Source organism: Canis lupus, chromosome 11 (genome assembly GCF_003254725.2).
Source record: "Canis lupus dingo isolate Sandy chromosome 11, ASM325472v2, whole genome shotgun sequence".
Taxonomy (NCBI): domain Eukaryota; kingdom Metazoa; phylum Chordata; class Mammalia; order Carnivora; family Canidae; genus Canis; species Canis lupus.
This window is the reverse complement of record NC_064253.1, coordinates 62,668,174-62,686,267: the sequence shown is the minus strand read 5'-3', so window position 1 is coordinate 62,686,267 and position 18,094 is coordinate 62,668,174. Positions and strand designations below refer to the sequence as shown.

The following is an 18,094-nucleotide window of genomic DNA, read 5'->3' as shown; positions in this document are numbered from 1 at the left end:
ATTGCATGATTCTCATTTTGTGATCCTGGCCAGCTGAGACTCTTTTTCTGGGACTGCTCAGAGCTCTGCAGGAGAGGCAATCTGCTGAGACACGATGTTCTAGTCCACACTGTCTTTTCTTGACATCAAATGCTTGCCTGACTTACACTCATTGCTCCAGTGGGCTTTTGGAGCTCCTACTAGGCCAGCAAGAGGAATGAGGGCACATGACCACAGGACCCCAGAGTGCCATTTTGACCCCCTTTTAATTCTGATAGCGCAAAAAACCAGCATGACGAGGAAGAGCCTGGCAGACGGATGGCAGCACGTCTCCACCCAGACAGGCCATTGCCAGATGCCTTTCCACTTAGAAAGGGACTGAAGGAGGAGCAAGGCCTGACAAGGTGGGCCGGCATTAGGGAAGCAACAGGCCAGGAAGAGACTACAAATTGGATCCCTCCGGCCCGGGCTGCCTGCAGCCGGTTCTGACGCCTGAACTGACTGCCCCATCAACAGCCAGCACAGGGGAGAGCTGGTGAAAGGTAAATGCCTTCCATTTGTTCCGCTCAGCAGTGCTATTAGTAGCACACGGAAAGAATTTGGGTGTCAGATTTTTATCCCGAAAGCCTCACTTAGATAGCAGGGTATTTTGCTTACATAGCAATCTGCTTCTGATAGGATTTCCCTCCTGTTTGTTCAAACTCCCCTGCTCCATGCCTCCCGAGAGCAAAGCTTTGATTTCTTTTTTCTTCACCCCTTCTCTCCTCCACCCTTACAAGGATGACCGACCGCGGCCATTTTCTGACTCCTACTGGGTAGAGGCGACTCCTACTAGGTTGAGGCGCCTCCTCCACCCTCGGGATTTCTTGTCAACCCTCCTGAGACCAGGATCATCATCATCTCCCCTCACGAGCAAGGCCGTGGGGCTCAGAGAAGCAAAGTCACTGATGCAGGTTCTCACAGGAGGGACCCACCCCACTCCACTGCCCCAACCCCCCCGGAAGTGCTGCACAGACCCTGAGTCACTGGGACCTGGTGGCACCTGAGTGGCTCCAGTTTATCATTCTAACTCACTACGGATGTGTCAGCATAGGCTTGGAGACGTTTTCAAGCAGTTTTGTAGCTTTCATAAAACATGTTGCATTTTCTCTGAGAAGGTGATTTTTCTAAGTTTAACACAGAGTCAGAGTTTTATTGTTATTTAATAAGTAGCAGGGGTTTTTGTTATCCTCTTGTCTTATTCGGTATCACGGAGAACTTGCTACATCTACTTCAAGGGAATAAAATGATACCAGAATAGATTTATGGAAAATGAAAACAGGAACTGGCAAACTCAATGCTATTTCACAATTATTTGCTAAAGGAGTTTGCAACACTTGGATTTAGTTGCTTTTCTCTCTCTTTTTTCTGTGCTGTTTCAAATGAACTAATCTGAATATAAAACATTTTGAACTTGCTGGAATGCCACATGCCTAGCCTGGAGGTGGAGGAGGAGAACCCTCCGAAAAATCCAAATATTGATTTGCATTTCATATAAGACCTGCTCCGCTCCCATTTCCCCTAAATTGGGAAGCTGATTTCTCTGTAACCTCAAATGAGCTTGAGCTGCCTCTTTAGAGAACAGAAAGAACAATATCCCCTTTAAAAAGAAGCTGCTCCCGCTGTGGTGTAGGGGCCACAGATCTGCGTTCTGGTCCAACGACAAAGGCTGGTGAGCCTTTGAAACATCTCTGAACCTCGGCATTGCTGTGTCTGAATCCTCACGCCTTTACCAGAAAGGCTGCAGAGAGGCTGATCTCTCCCATGTAAGTGAGACAAGTTCATGAAAGAGTTTTAAGTTTTGTACAATCTAGTGAATGGAGTGATCCCTGGAGCCATCCCCACAATCATGATCCAGAATATAACTTAATGTACAGGCATGAGCCTAACTGCACCTGCCATGCTTACGTGAAATACTTTCCACAGAGCTACCTCTGATCTGGTTCCGACAAATGTATAATCTATAGTTAAGACTACATGTTTATGAGTGATTCCAGGAGTTTGTGATGATTCAGTCAAGGGCTGGGCTTAAACTGACCTTTGGTACTAAAGGCGGAAAAAAAAAAAAAGACTTGCTTTGTCATTCATTCATTCATTCAACAAACCTTGAGTGCCTTTTACAAGGAAGCTCAAACAGAAGCCTTCTGATAAGGAAGAATTTAAGCCTTTTAGAAGCACAATTTACACAGGCTTTCCATATGTTAAATATTCATTTACCAAAGATGGGTGGGAAATTGCCCTGCAACCTGCTAAGGTCATAGAAAGGTGAGCCACTCACTTTAGAAATCATTTTGACCTTACTTAAAGTAGGTCCCAGAGATTCCCCTCATTCCTTGTGGGACCATCTGATACAGTTTAAAATGGTCAAGCTTATTTTAAATTTGTGCCCTACCTTCATCTAGGACTCATCCCTTTCCAGGTAGATTTTCTCCAGTTTTTTGGAAGCAGGAAGATTGTACAATTAATGGGCCGGGAGTGGAAGGCAGGACCTCAAACGCACACACAGGCTTTTTCTGGTGAGTGTTCCCAGGAGTCTATGTCCCACCTCCTTTGCAATGGCCTGAGATCCCTGGAGAGTCTCACCTGGTCCTTTGGGGCTTGAATCTTCTTAAAAGATTAGTTTCTACCAGCCTGCCACCTTGACTCTTTCCACCACAGCCTGTATAAGCCAGGCCTTTTTAGGGGTATTTGATGGATCTCTGGGGCCACAAGAGGCTTCCTTTCATCACCTGGGCTTCTCCCCTCTCCTCTCTGGTTCCAGAGTGCGGGTGGAGATTCACAGGAGGGACTGCCCGGCAAGCAAGTGCTGAGGTGTCCTGTTCCTTAGACACAGGTTTCCTAAGGTCTGGGGCAGGGGAAGCTCTTCCCTGAAAGGACACTGAGAGCTGGGATAACCAGGACATAAAGAGGGTGCACCATATTCTAAGCTTTAGCAGGAGATGGTGGGGTACAGAAGAAAAAGCACAGACTCTTTGGGGTTGTACTGAGTTGCTTGTACAAGCTTGTCATTTCAGCACAAGCCACTTAGCCTCTGTCCTCTCATCTGCAGGAGGGGCATGACAGTAATAACCCTTAAAGATTTACTAGGAAGACTAAATGAAGAAACTATTGTCTGCAAAGTAACGAGCACTGCAACTGTGCAGAATAGCAGGCCTAGAAATCTCAGTTAACACCATGGCCCTAAAGGGGCAGAACATTTTCTCCTTATACCCTTCTAGATTCTTCGGGCTGGTCCAATAATCAAATTGACATAAGACAGATTAACAAGACACAAACAAATTTCATCCATACAAAAGCCCCATAAAGACATGAGACCCCAAAGAGCAACCAAGTAACTGAGGCTTATAGAATATCCTAAGGCAAGAAAGGGGTACTGGGGCTGGAGTCAAAGGGGAGGAAGGCCATTCACAAGAAGGGAGAGATGTTTGGAAAACACAGTCGCCCTGTCATGCAGGTAAATTTCATAGTGAAAGAGGTAATGACTCTCTTCCTGACACACGCTCCCTTTCCAACGTGAATTTAGGCAGTCAATGGGAAGGGAAAGAGCTTTCCCTGAATCTGCTGGGTTTTAATTGCCTTTAGCTCAAATAATATTTATATCAAACATATTTTGGGATAGCAAAATCAGCTCCCTTTTATCCTATTACAGCCTCATAAATACAATTGCAAGGTTGAGGCAGCATGAGCTGCTAGTATCTTCCAAAGCAATGGTGACAATGGGGGATGAGCCCACTGCCCCACAAACGTCCGGCTCTGGCCTTTTCCTGTACCCTCTATTTTTCCCAACCCCAAAGCTTATTCTAGGCACCATCTACGTCCCCCATCAAGAATCACCTCCCTATCTTCATTCCGGCATCCCTACCAAGTCCATGTTCAAAGGTTATAGGACAAGGTCCTCCACTGCTGTCCTCAATGAGTCATCCTCATTTCTCCCTGTGGGTGCCCGAGCCCGGGCCCATGTTGTCTCCCTGCTGTGCTACAATACTGCCCCTTCTCTGGCCTCCCTGCCTCTGATCCTTCTCGCTCCCGCATCCCCCACCTCCACACCCCCCAGACCTGAACAAGCCTCCTATGTGTAACCTCTGGAATGAGGTGCACAAGCTGTGGGTGTTCAAGCCTATCCACTGAATACAGAAAGACAAATGTTGGCACCTTCTGTTCTATCTCATTCGTTTTCATTTCTATTTTTGAGTATTTTCTACTTCAGGCTAACATTTACCGAGCACTCACTCTGCAGAGCCCCATTGTATTTACTCTACACCCTCATCACGGCCGCCCTGGGCCATCGTCATATTTTAGAGACAGGGAAACTGAGGCACAGCTATGCGCAGTAACTCGCCTGTGGTTGTACAGCCAATAAGTGACGGAACTTGTGCTTGTAGAAGTAGTCATATACGATAACACATGTGCCTATTTTATAAATAAATAGAGATGTACAAATAGGGCAGAATGCTTGAAAATTTTTTTTTATTTTTGCTATGGTTGTACAATTTTTAAAGTTTTAGATTAATCTATACTCTTTACCTTGACCTTCCAGTTGTATTGTATCTGGCTACTGCCTACCTGCACTCTTCTTTCTAGGGACTTCCCTCCCAATACAGAAGCACAAGGCTTCCAGTGTCCAGGTGTTCGCGAATGCTCTCATCTCTGACCACAACACCCTTCCCTCGGGACCTATTAGCATAGGTGAGGTTTGAACAGCATGCTTTACTGGGAAACTCAGTATTGTCTAGAAGACACCTTTCAGGTGATCTGACTCTGATTTTATGGGAGCTATTTTACAACTTTTGGAAATTGTAGATGAATGATAGCAATGTGAAATAATTCTTGTTTATAGATATGTAAATCATGTCCTATCCACAGAGGTTCCACTGGCTTTTCTCTTCACTGTGAAAGAAGCTGGTTTTACCTCTATTTGCACGTTCATTTTAATATTCCTTACCTAGACATGTACCAGTTTCTTTGGATTCTCCCAATTTGAACACCTGCCTGGTTCTCTCACTGATTAATGAGTGAAATGAAATTTTGAGCACATGTCTATTTTTTACCTGTATGGGCATCACGATACTATCCTTGTTTAAATGATCATTAGCAAAAGTGAGTTTTGACCCAGAGCCCATGCTCTTTGGTCTCATCCTGTTCATACAACCAACTGTCACTTAATATCTACCTAATACCAGGCCCTGTGTTGGGAGCTAGGGATCAGCATTAAGTGAAATATGGTTCCTACCACCTAGTGACTCCAGGTCAGAGTAATGGGAGAGGAAAAACAAACCCAGAAACTGTGGTATCAAAGTGAGGAGTCCCTACCCTCAGTTGGGAATATGGAGAAATTTTCCTGAGAATTCAGGTAATAATTAATATGATAAGATAATCCCATTACAACATATACTAAAATTCTACCCAAAAAGCACTGGATTAAATAAAATTTTATGGTGACTCTTACTTAAATGAAGTGAGTAAACCTTGGCCACATTTGGTTTCTCATGAGATACGTTAGCAATGATATTTGGCCTACACTGCATTTTATTTTTTTTATTTTTTTTTATTTTTTTTTATTTTTTTTTAATTTTTATTTATTTATGATAGTCACACACACAGAGAGAGAGAGAGAGAGGCAGAGACACAGGCAGAGGGAGAAGCAGGCTCCATGCACCGGGAGCCCGACATGGGATTCGATCCTGGGTCTCCAGGATCGCGCCCTGGGCCAAAGGCAGGCGCCAACTGCTGCGCCACCCAGGGATCCCCTACACTGCATTTTAAATAATAATGTACTGCTTTTGAAAGAATATAGTTCAATATTTCCAAATCCCATGTATAGAACTAATTGGAGTTATTCAAACAATAATAATCAAACAGCCCCATCTCCATGAAAAGAAAAGCACAAAGCTACACAACAATGGGACATATAGCTTTCTTGACACCAGGCCAAAAGAATGCAAGCATGTGTGGATTTGAAATTAGAACTAAGACATATATATATCCAGCTGCGCTTTGGGTTGCTTATCTGCATACAAACTCATCTCTCCACCAAGTCAACTAATTTTATTCATCATCTTCATTCCAAGTGCCATACCCAATCACTTATTTGTTCATTCATCCATCGTCCATTAATCCATGATTCATCCTAAAATCTGAATGCTGTTTGGGTCTACAGAAGCTTGAGGGGGTAGATGATGAAAAAAACCTCAGTTCTTGTCTTCAAAAGACTCATAGTCTTATGAACAGGGATGGAGGCAGGGCCCACATATAAATACCCATAATGCTAAGTAATTGTGTTATCATATAGATTATATTTAGAGGGACATGAGAGTATACGGGACAGTGATAACTTTGGTATGGGCAAGCAGAAAAATGTCTACCACAGGACAGACACAAGGCAAGGCTGGACCAGATACATCTGACATGTAAACTTATTCCCACTTTCAGGAGCATGTGCATCAAGAACATGTTAAAGTTTAATTTTCAGGGGCTCCTGGGTGGCTCAATCAATTGAACAGCTGCCTTTGGATCAGGTAGTGATCCTGGGGTCCTGGGATCGAGCCCTGCATTGTCTCTCTGCTGAGCGAGGGGTCTACTTCCATTCCCCCCCCCCACTAGTGCTTTCTCTCTCTCTCTCAAATAAATAAATAAAATATATTTAAAAAGTACAATTTTCAAAAAGCTAAAACATGACTTTCCTGCAAATATAAAAGATTTTCTTTTTTTCCTTTTCTTTCTCTCTTCCTTTCTTCTTTCCCTTTTTCTTTTTGTTGAGTAGAGATGCAAAAATTTCTGACTATGATTATATTGAGCTTGTGTGATTTATGCTACAATGACCTCAATGGGATTCATTTCAATGGCAGTGAGTTTACCTGGTTTGGGGTTTTTCCATGTCAATTGTAGCAGCAGTGGTGGGACCAAAAGAATGAGTTGATTTGCCAAATCATACTCCCCCTCCCCAGAGCTTTGAGAAGGTTCAACCAGCACAGAATAAGAAAGAGCCTGGTGTTTTTAAAAAAACAAAGAGAAGTTTGTTATGATAGACAAGTAGTTTAGGGCATGGGAACGATGGGGCAAAGTAGTATGAAGAAGTTGTGGGTTGTGTTCGGAAGCATGCAGATTCTGAATCCTGGGCCTGAATGAAAGGCAAGGGATCAAGAGTGAGACATGGTCTATCATTCACATTAGCAGGACTGCTCCGAAAGATTGGAGTCAGGACACTCAACAAGGGCATGGGGATTATTCTCAGCTAGATTATGAGGGCTTAGGTATTTTGGAGAAATATTGAAGGAGGAGAACTCATAGAGTCAATAACAATTCACTTGAGAAAAGATGAGAATCTCTCAGTTTCTAAATCTGAGTGTCTGAGAGGAAGGTGGTGCCATATTTTTTTCAAAAAATAAAAGCAAGTTTAGGAAAATGGGTTAAAGATGAAATTTGTGGTCCCAGATATAGTAAGCACTGGTAAGGTACTGAGAAATCCCAGGAAACTACAGAGACTCAGAAGGCCCATGAGTCTTTGTTGTCCATGATGGGCTTGTCTTGGAATAACATGTGCTCTCGAAAGTATTTATAGAAGAAACACAATCCAAGGCTCATGTCACAATCCTGGCAGAATGTGAAGCTTCCACTGTCCTTTTGGTCAAGTTTTTATGAGGATTCGAGTACCTGCCCTGTGTCAGGCATGGGCTGGGATGCAGAGGCTACTCATTCTCTCTGTCCTGTGAGAGTTCATAGTATCTGAGAAATGAGTAATAGCAGATAACAGTGAGAGGCAGGGAGGGGACTAGAGCGCCACAAAGAGAAGCCCACCCATCTCCTGGCCATAGGCATCCACTCTCCAGGGGCACAAGGTCAGATGGCCACAGGGTTTATGTGCTGCCTTCCTCTGATATGAGAAGTCACTCACAGGAGGAAGGGGAGAAAGTAACTAAAAATAAAGTGGTTTCTGATTTGAGTACATTGCGACATTCTTTGGGTCATTTTAAGGAACAAGTCCCTGTATTCTTGCAGGAAGAACTTGGAAATCAGCAGCCATAGATGATTTGAGTTACAAAATGCTTAAGGCCTGAACTGGGCTTCTAGAAATCCTTCAGACATTGCTCCTCCCTAAAGGGGAGAGAAAACTTAATTTCCCTTCTCTCTTCTCTTTCTCCTGCCATCTCCCTCCCTCTTCTCTCTCATCACCCCTGCACCCTACCTCTCTCCCTCCCTTCCACCCAACCCATACCTCTTTCTTTCTGGAACACAGGTGTTAGGAAATAAACTGATTTGATCCCTTTACTCCTGAGAGCATAATATCACCAAAAGTTCAGGTTCAGGTACAAGGTCTCAAGCCTTTTAAAAGCTGCATATCTTTTCCAGAAGTCCTTATTGGAGGGAGGTGAGGCTTTCCAATTATCCTTCTCAATCTCCCAAAGACTACCTTGTCTGTGAAGCCTCCCAATTAGACATGGTCCTCCATCCTTGAAGCTCACCTAGCACTTGACCTGCATCTCTCTCTCTTTTCTGTTTCTTATAATAACAACCTACACAGACAGTGAGTTTCACCATGGCAGCCCTAATACCTAGCACAGTTCCAGAAACACAGCAACTGCTCCATAGTCTTTGATGGATGAGGGAATTTATCATTGACTCCTCAGCACTTGTCACAGTGCTGACCACCTAGTAGGCTCCCAATGGCTCCCAAATGAAATCATCAACATGAACTCAGCTTGTCTAACAGGTATTAGGTATTCAATGACTGCTTACTGTATGGTTTCCTTTTCTTCCCCACTCCACCTCCAACCTGAGCCTAGTCTCGCATTTTGTTCCCACTTAGTCCTGGCCATGGATTGAAAACCATTATTTTAATGAGAAACTCTCTGTACTTTGCAACTTTCATATAAACCTAAAATTATTCCACAATATGAATTAATTTTAAAATTAAATTTGTTCTTCCTTTGGAAATTTTCTTCCCCCAGCTAATCACCAGAACACTTGGGAAGTTCTTTTTTATAGCTCTTTTCATTGAGAACTCTGCTTTTTATTTAACAATTTACATGTACATGTGAAAAGCCATTTATATAGCATTCATCCTGTGCCAAGAACCATTCTGGCTTCTTAATAAATATAACTCGTTGAATTCTCAGAACAACCCTGTGGTAGTAGTATTCTCTTCTTACAAATGAAAAATGGAAGCATGGAGAGGTTAGGTAAGAGGCATCAGGAGGGACCAGGCAGCATAAAGTATGGTCATCTTAGGATGTTATTCTTTTCCCGGGACTTCTTTCCTCATGAGCTGAGACATGATCTCAGTCCATTCAGCCTGAATAATGCAGTATAGGAGGTTCCATCATGGGAGATGGGCAAAAGCCATATCACACAGCTCAGAAAGAAAGGCTACCATGTATGCTCTCCCTGCACATTTCGTGGAAGCAAGAATGATCTCTCTTTCCATCAGTCTGCACCCAAAGCCAACTTCATGTCCATTCTCAGCTGCTGAGTTGAGGCCAAAGACTAGCCCAGCTGACAGTCAAGTCACTGCTTTATTCTTTTTGGGATGAGCATGAGCCCAATGCATCTTCACACTACATATATTGTGTTTTGTGTTTTTCTAATCCATTCCCAAATGTTTTAACTATTCCCTTTATGCTGACCACTGTCCCCAGTTTCTGCCTGCAGACTCCTCTTCGGAGATCTGGCCCTGTGTGCTCCTGCCTTACTGTGCAGCTGAGACTGCCATCCCTTGGGTCACCGAAGCTGCCTTTGTGGCCTTATCTTCCACTTCCTGTGCTGACCCACTCTCCTACTACATCCTCCCACCAACAAGGTTCAGATTCTTCTAACTCTTTTCGGTCCACAGCCTGGTTCTTTCTTTCCCTCTTCCTGGAAAAAAAAAAAAAAAAAAAAAAAAAAACCCTGGTTTATCCTAATCCCTGTCCATCTGGTAGATTCCTATCTATATTTTATAACTCATCCCAAATATCTCCCCCTCTTAGAAACTTCCCTTGACATTACTAGATTGCAGAGAAATTACTTCTGGGGCCACACACTGACCATCAAGGCCATGAATACCCCATGCCACAGGCCTCCAAGTCTGGCCTAACATGAATCTACACAACTTTCCTCAGGATTTTTTTTTTTAATTAACAAACACAAATTGAACTGCACAGATCTTAAGTGTATAATTAGAGGAGTCTTAATAAATACAGACACTCACAGAATAAACACATCAATTAAGAATTAGAACATTACCAGCAGCCTGGAATATTCCCTCATGTTTACCAGTCAATCTACATCTCTAGGCCCCATAGATAACCATCATCCCATATCTTTTACCAAAGATTCAACTTATGACCTTCAATCTCATATCAATGGAATCTGACAGTATCTCTTTTTGTCCAGCTTCTTTCACTCAATGTGTTTTTAAGATTAATCCTTGCTGTTTCATACATCAGTAGCTTATTTTTTTTATTACTACTATTACATTGTATGAAGATACCATAGTTTGTCCATTCCCCTGCTGATGGACATTTGAGTTGTGTCCAGTTCTTTGCCACCGTGAATAAAGCCATCGAAAACATTTATTTTCAAGTCTTTTTGTGAACATATATTTTTACTTTTCTTAGGTAAATAGCCTTTAAAAGTGTCTGATCTTGCTACTACCAACTTATCAAACTCATTTTCCATCTCAAATATTTTCAACGTGTTTCCTTGGCTTAAAGACCCAGTCCAAGATTTTAAGGACCACTCCCATAATAAATCTATGAAAGAGCCATAATTAACCCCAAAACTCAGAGGAGCCAAGGGGCTTGCCCAAGGTGTTGCCCAAGGAACAACACAGAACTGGAAGATAGTTTCCAAACACAAGGCCCCACCTCATTGCTTTTCGAGAATAATGCCCCCAACAGTATGTGTATTTGGTATGCTCCCAAACACACATACCACCCCCCCTTGCTTAAAGCTCCCTCAAATCAGCCCCCTTTTCCTCCAGCCAGTGTTTTAGGGCCTTCAAAAGTCAAGAATCCATAAAGGGCTGGTACCTCCAGTATCCATTTTTCAAATTGATTCCCTAGCTACCCCTGGCAAATGAATATCAACCAGCCAACTACGGATATTCCAATATTTCTGATAACCCTGTTATGGAGGAGACAGTATAGATCACTGAGCCATCAAAATATAATTCATCTAGTGCCAAATTCAACTGAATGAAAACCTTTGAGTGTTTATTTTATACCAGATGCAGGGGACACAGAGATGACTAAGGGCCAGTGTTGAGTTTCAGGGAACTCACAGCCTAATGAGGGCAGATAGATTATTAAATATTGCAGGCATCTGGCTGGTTCGGTGGTTGAACATCTGCCTTTGACTCAGGCCATGATCCTGGGGTCCTGGGATCGAGTCTTGCATCAGGCTCCCCACAGGGATCCTGCTTTTCCCTCTGCCTATGTCTCTGCCTCCTTCTCTGTGTCTCTCATAAATAAATAAATAAAATCTTAAAAAAAAAGAATATTAAATACTGCAAACAACAGAGGTCTTAGCTTCAGTTGTAAATGGTGGGGGAAGACTTCCTTTCTGGAGAAGCTGTGACTGGAAGTTTTCTTAGAGGTAATGGCACTTGTGATAATCCTTGTAAATTGATTTGTTAGATTTCTACACTTGGAATACTGTCAGCCAAGTCCCAGTGCTGGAAGGGCACATAAGATAATGAGGGCAGTGACCAGGACAATGTGGCTGGGGTTCCCACTCATGGAAATGGTTTAAACACAGGGTAGTGAGATTGGCTGGCTGGGACCCCAGTGCCATTCTCCATAGGTTTTGACTTCCTCTGATGGGAATCAGAAAGCAGGTGCATGTTTAGGAAGATGCTGGAAAGCTGAGAAGATGGACTATGGAGGAAGAAGAGAAGAACAGCAAGGAGCCCAAAAGTGGCATTGGACAAAAGACAGAGGCCTTGAAAGAAAGCAAGGACAGTTGATGGGAAAGGAACAAAAGTAAGAAACTCAGAAGAGAAGTGAGGTCTTCAAGGACAAACTAGCAGAGCAGAAGAAAGAGGCCCTAACGGCCAGACCTTGTAGACGGCAGCCCCAAGGACAGAAGAGGGCATCATGGAAAGTGGTGGCATGGGACAAGCTTGAGATGAGCAGTGATGGAGATGGGGCGAGGCCCTGCTTCGGGGAACGGGGCCCCAAAGCAAGTGAGCCTGACAAGGTCAGACATTGTTTGTTCTTCTATTGGTTTGGGTTTGGTTTGGTTTTTTAGGTTTGGGTTGGGCAAATGCTGCTGTAGACTCCTGGGAGCAAAAAATACAGGGAATGGTTCTCAAGAATTAACAAAGCACTGAACAGAAATTAAAGTTGAGAGGACTTGCTCCTCTCTTCTTCAGACACCCTTAACTATGAGACCTTGAGGAATTCACTTCCCACCTAGCCTGTCATCCTCAGCTTCCTTCACTGCCATAGTTCACACCTTAACCATCCTTGCAGGCATGTTATGAAGATCAAAGAATAATGCAAATAAACAAAGTTCCAGAAAGCATCAAGTGCCATTCTAATAAAGCTAGTCTTGCTGACATCATTACTGCGGCTACTGAATGCTGCCAGTCAGGAAGGGAGACTTAATGATGGGACCAGCCCCGTACGCCAGCACCTAGAGAAGGTAAAACAATCACTGGCAAGCTCTCCTTTGGCCCAAGAAAATTTAAATGTTTAGTGTCTGTTGACTCGAAAGCATGACACATTTTATAGTATGTTTCTAAGTAGCAATTTTCCATGAAAAAGAACAATGTCCCCTGGCTTGAGGGTTTTTAGCAAGACTTGCTTATTTTTCCTCCTCAAAGAACTTCTAAAGATTTCTGGAAATACCAAATCACCCTTGAATCCTTTAATTTCCTACCAATTACCCACAAAAGGACTTCTGACTAATGTAATAGAGTCTAACATTCTGAAGGACACCAGGCATCCATTCGGACAAACTGTAGGACCTACACAGAGCAGGGAAGGTGAAGCAAGAGGGGATTCACAGGCTCCCCATCTTGCCCTCATGTAGGGACTCCTACCTAAGGAGACATTCTGATGGAAAGGGGATTTTCTACAAAAGGGGCAAATTCTAATGGACAAAGAAGACCATACTCTGTGCTAGGGGTGGAAAGTTCTGGCTTTGTCTGTCACACACACCTGTCGAGCACATACACTACCCACCATCAGCAAACCTCTGAGAAGACGCTGTGGTCCATTCACATGGGAACTAAACAAGGTTCCTACATTCTAGGAATTTTCTGTTTCTCGGGTCATTGCAAAGCAAGCTGCTGACCATTTATCTCTCTTCGAAAGAGCTTTAGCTGCGCTGCCTGTTCAATTTCATTTTCAATCAACAAAAGTGTGATTTCATTACTTCAATGTCGATGCAATAAGGTCAGTCTGCCACTTTGTGCCAGACACATTTTCCTAGGCCCAGGGTTAGGTTGCCTCTGCCTCATGCTGCTTACAACCCAGGGTATTAAACTGATTGGGGTCAGAGCAAGATGTGATCATTAAGAATCCTTTCTATTTGCAAAGGTCACACTTCTTGAATGCCGCAATCTAATGTTTGTTTGTTTGTTTGTTTGTTTTGGAAACTCATGGTTAGTATTCTGACAACCCAGAATGAAATGAAGAATTGTGAAAGAGTCAGGTTCACTTGGCCTGGGTAGACAGAGAAGCTGGACATTTAGAACTCCCCAAATCTGCATAGAAGCCAGGATGCTCTATCTGTTGAGCTGCCTATAGTGGTCAGAATAAACTAAACCCATTAGAAATCTAACTGTCCTTAGCCAGCTCAGCAAAGGCTTCAGGCTGCAACATAGGGGAAGGCAGGGCTAAGAATAATACTATGATTTAAAAAAAAAAAAAAAAAAAAGGTAGAGAGAGAGGAGGAAACAAAACACTCTGAGGATTGGGCAAAGTCTTGCAAACCAATGTGAAGGATACACAGGGGAATCCTTCTCAAGGTTGAATTGGTGACTAGACCAATTTACCCTCCCTTAAAAACACTGGCATTGATTAGCGAGTGTGACTTTATGGGCTATTTGCAGCTTTAGTTTTCATTCCAAGAAACTGGCAGCGTCTCTCACCACTGATCTCCCCAAATTGATGGATGGTAGCAATTATATAGAGTTATTTATGTAATGTGTTGTAATAGCAGCGCAAGTTGGCTGTCACTTTGACCCAGACACCCCCTTGCCCAATTATAAGAAACCCCATCACAGAGCTGCCTTCAACCAGGGGCTAGGGAAAGAAAAAACAAAACAAAACAAAACTCTTCACCCCACCTCTTAAGGAAATAGGAACTTTGAAGGCCTTAAGAGAAAACCATGCCTCTTTGGTAGAAATACTTAATAGTATTGCTCAATATTAACTTGTCTTTATGATTTATCAGTCCATCCCAGCACTTATTCTTGCCTGTTCTGGTAACAAAGATTATTAATTTGAAGATTAAATTCTATTTTTTCACTAAGGAGATGCTTAATGACTCTGCATTAAACACAAAGCATTGGTCTTGTCTCTAGGGGAATACAAAGGTGAGCCACGGCTCCTGTGCTCAGGAAGCAAGGTGACTGGCAGCTTTACGATGAGAACAGAGATAATAACCATCATAACCACATCTCATTTATTGAGCACCTGCTGTGTACTTTGACACACAGTCCCTTACAACTCTTCTCTCCTGCCCTCTGGCCTTTAGCCATTGACTTGTCTACTTTTCCATTACCATGGGGTATGGTCCTGACTCAAGGTCTTGCACTGTTACCTCTACCTGGACTCTTCTTTGCCCAAATGTCCATGTCTCATTCCCTTACCTCATTCAGGTTTCTGCTCAAATATCCCTGTATCTGGCAGGCATGTCCCAACCACTCCAGGTAGACCAGCAGCACCCTTACCCTACCTCACCCCATTTGTTTGTCTTCAGAACATTTGTCACTCCTGACAAATTATATAGTCATTTGAAATTGCCTGGGAATCAGACAGTTACAACAGCTGTACAGTATCATGATGTACTAAAAACCAAGAGTGAATTTTAAAATATGTGAATTATGTCCCAATATAGCTGTTATATAAACTAATAGAATGAAAATAATTTATTGTCTCTTTTTCCCCCTCTAGGAGGCAAGCTGGACTTAGTTCCCTTTTCGGGCATATCCTTGGGGCCTAGAGAAGCATAGAGCATGGAGAAGCAATTCAATAAATATTTGCTGAATGAAGAATGAGGTTCCTTGCATGAGAAGGAAACTTAAAAACTAAAAAAGCATTGATCAGCCATAGGATATTGGTGTTATTTCTGTTGGTGATAATCAGTTTCTCCTAGAAGACAAATAGAATAACCCCTGGCACAATTTGCTTGTCAAAGAATTCACTGCAATCTTTTTCTTTTCTTCTTGTTCTTTTTTTTTTTTTTTTTTTTTTTTAGTCAACTCCAATGTCATCAAACTGAGAAGTAAGATTAGAATACTTAACAAGTACACCTGGGTGGCTCAGCAGTTGAGCATCTGCCTTTGGTTCAGGGCATGATCCTGGAGTCCTGGGATCGAGTCCCACACTAGGCTCTGCACGGAGCCTGCTTCTCCCTCTGTCTATGCCTCTGCCTCTGCCTCTCTCTCTGTGTTTCTCATGACTAATCCAATAAAATATTAAAAAAAAAAAAAAGAAGAAGAATACTTAACTGATAGACTTCTAGATTCACACACACTGGCTCTGCCAATCACAGTGTATGACCTCAGTGAAATACCTTATTCTTTGAAACCTCAGTTTCCACATCTATGAGATGGAGGATCATAATATCTTATTGAGTTCTTATGAGACAACACAACTGAATGCACATGGAATATTCTAGCAACATCTAAATGTATACTAAAAAATAAAATAAAATAAAAAAATAAATGTATACTAAGCAGCCAAGAAATGGTTCATATCTGCCAAAACACAAGATCTGGAGGATACTCATACTTCGTATACTGGTACAACAAAACAAACAAACAAAATCTGCTTCCCAAGACATGTGAATTTGGGTTTCAAAGCAACAAGAAAATGCCATAACTACCCTTCCACTGGATGTCTAGTTACATCCCCACTTCACTTCCCATCTTCATGAATGCACGCCTTTTTACTTCCACATCGTGGGCATTGCTCAGCACAGCAGAGTAGAGAGAGTGCTGGTTTTCCTTCTTCTCAGACCACCAAGGTTTGAAACTGAGATCTGCCTAGCTGTAACCTTGAGCAAGGAACTTGGATACTATGATCCTCAGCTTCTTTATCCATTCAATAGAAATCACATGCATCTCTCTCTCTCTCTCTCTCTCTCTCTCTCTCTCTCTCTCTCTCTCTCTTTCCCTCTCTGTCTCTCTTCCTGGATGAGTCAAAGTGGAACATAATAGACAGGCAAACACAGTATACATTCCTAATAATAGAAGTACCTTCTATTCCCTGCCCCACTCACTGGGTGTCACCTTAAGGATTGTTCAGAAATGCTTTTTCTCATTTGTTATTCAATCATCCAATACTGAATGAGTGCTTACCCCTGTGCCAGAGCCTGGGCTTAGAGGAAACATGAGTTTATAAGACAGATGCAGTTTATAGTCTGCAGGTTCCCAGGCAGAAGCAACCTCTACTCTGCCCTAGTGCCACATTCCAAGAGGTCAGTTAGACCTGGGCTCCGTAGGAGCAGAGACCTATAATCCTTCCTCTTCTGTCCTATCATGGCTCTAAAACTGTAGGCATTTGAATTCCTACAGGGAGGAACTTTTGGTCCACTCCTCTTAATCATACAAATGAACAAAGGCAAACTATCTCCCTAGCTTCTGAGAGTTCAGGGTTCTTTAAAACGATGAAATCTGATTCTAGGCCTTAAAGGCTAATGATACAAGAAGCTGGGCTGTAATTAGACAGGACCCCAGTCTTGGGCAGCATTAAAGGAACACCAGACTAAATGTTCATACTTGGAAATAGTATCCACCTATTACTAAGATGATAAAAATAAATAAAAAATAATAATTTTACAAAAACATGGAGGTACCATTTCAGTGAATTTTCTCTGCAAGACTGAGGTTTTCCTTTCAAAAGGGAACTTTTCCCTTATTTTGTGGACTAATCACCTCATTGGAAACAAAGGCATTAATACTCATGGGTAATAAGGTGATTTAAAACTTTGGGTAGAATGCAAGTCAACCTGATTCCTAGACTCTCCCTGTAGAAAGCCCTGTGAAACATTAGAGCACTTTTATTGCTTGCCCTTAGTCATAGTTGGTGGGAAGAACACACCCTTCTGGAAGATGCAGCCTATACCATGCTTGGGAAAGAAATGGAGTCTACCCTGGTCCTTGACATGAGCTCTGACCTTTTGTCCTTGAAAGATAACCTTCCGGGCCAGGTAACACTGTGTGCCTATAAATTTATATATTAGATCTATTTTCAAGGCTTGCACTGGCACTGTCTGAATATAACATTTGCCACATGGATCATTGTCTCTCTTAAAAACATCAAATCCAGATCTTTAGATTTCCAATGCAGTGTTTTTCATCTGCTCCACAGCTGTCTTGCAAAATTTTACTGGGGCCATCTTGGAAGTTTATACACATACACACACACATACACATATAGTGTATATATGTATAGTAAAGATATATAAGATTGCTCTTTTTTTTATGGGCAATAATGGGAAACCAAAGTACAGGCTAGCTATGAGGAAGCAGAGAACAGAAGTCCCTCCTCTTTTCTACCTAGCCCTTTTGCCATACTCCTGAAAATTTAAAGTAGTTTTAATGAACTGAACTTTCTTTAGAATGCTCAGTCTCCATCTGAAGAATCAGTATGGATTCTGTTTTCTACATTTCTGAGTGAACCACTGCAAGAGAGGGCAGGGAAATGATCTGGGGCTCCCAAGCACAACCATAACCACTTATGAAGGGCAAACTTTCTGGCGGGGTACCCACAGAGCCAGCCAAGTTCCACTGTGGTGTAAGGGTACACACACACACACACACACACACACACACACACACTTCTTTCTTCATGGTTATGGGCAGTAGAAAAGTTCTGAAGAGTCACATGAAATCACACATTCATCACATCACTCAGTAAGCAGC

The 18,094-nt window shown here is 42.5% G+C and overlaps 2 long non-coding RNA genes across 3 annotated transcripts in view; one reads left to right on the top strand and one right to left on the bottom strand.

Annotated features, from left to right (window-relative positions):
- LOC112650174 (uncharacterized) overlaps positions 1 to 18,094 on the bottom strand; it is an 82,159-nt gene that overhangs the window by 13,642 nt on the left and 50,423 nt on the right. The window lies entirely within an intron of this gene.
- On the top strand, positions 46 to 16,959 carry LOC112650209 (uncharacterized). 2 transcript variants are annotated; one of them, XR_003130027.3, is made up of 4 exons: positions 46 to 521; positions 2,438 to 2,534; positions 4,600 to 4,704; positions 15,120 to 16,959. It is a non-coding gene; the product is annotated as an uncharacterized LOC112650209 (long non-coding RNA). The 2 variants fall into 2 exon arrangements; XR_003130028.3 differs by lacking the exon at positions 4,600 to 4,704.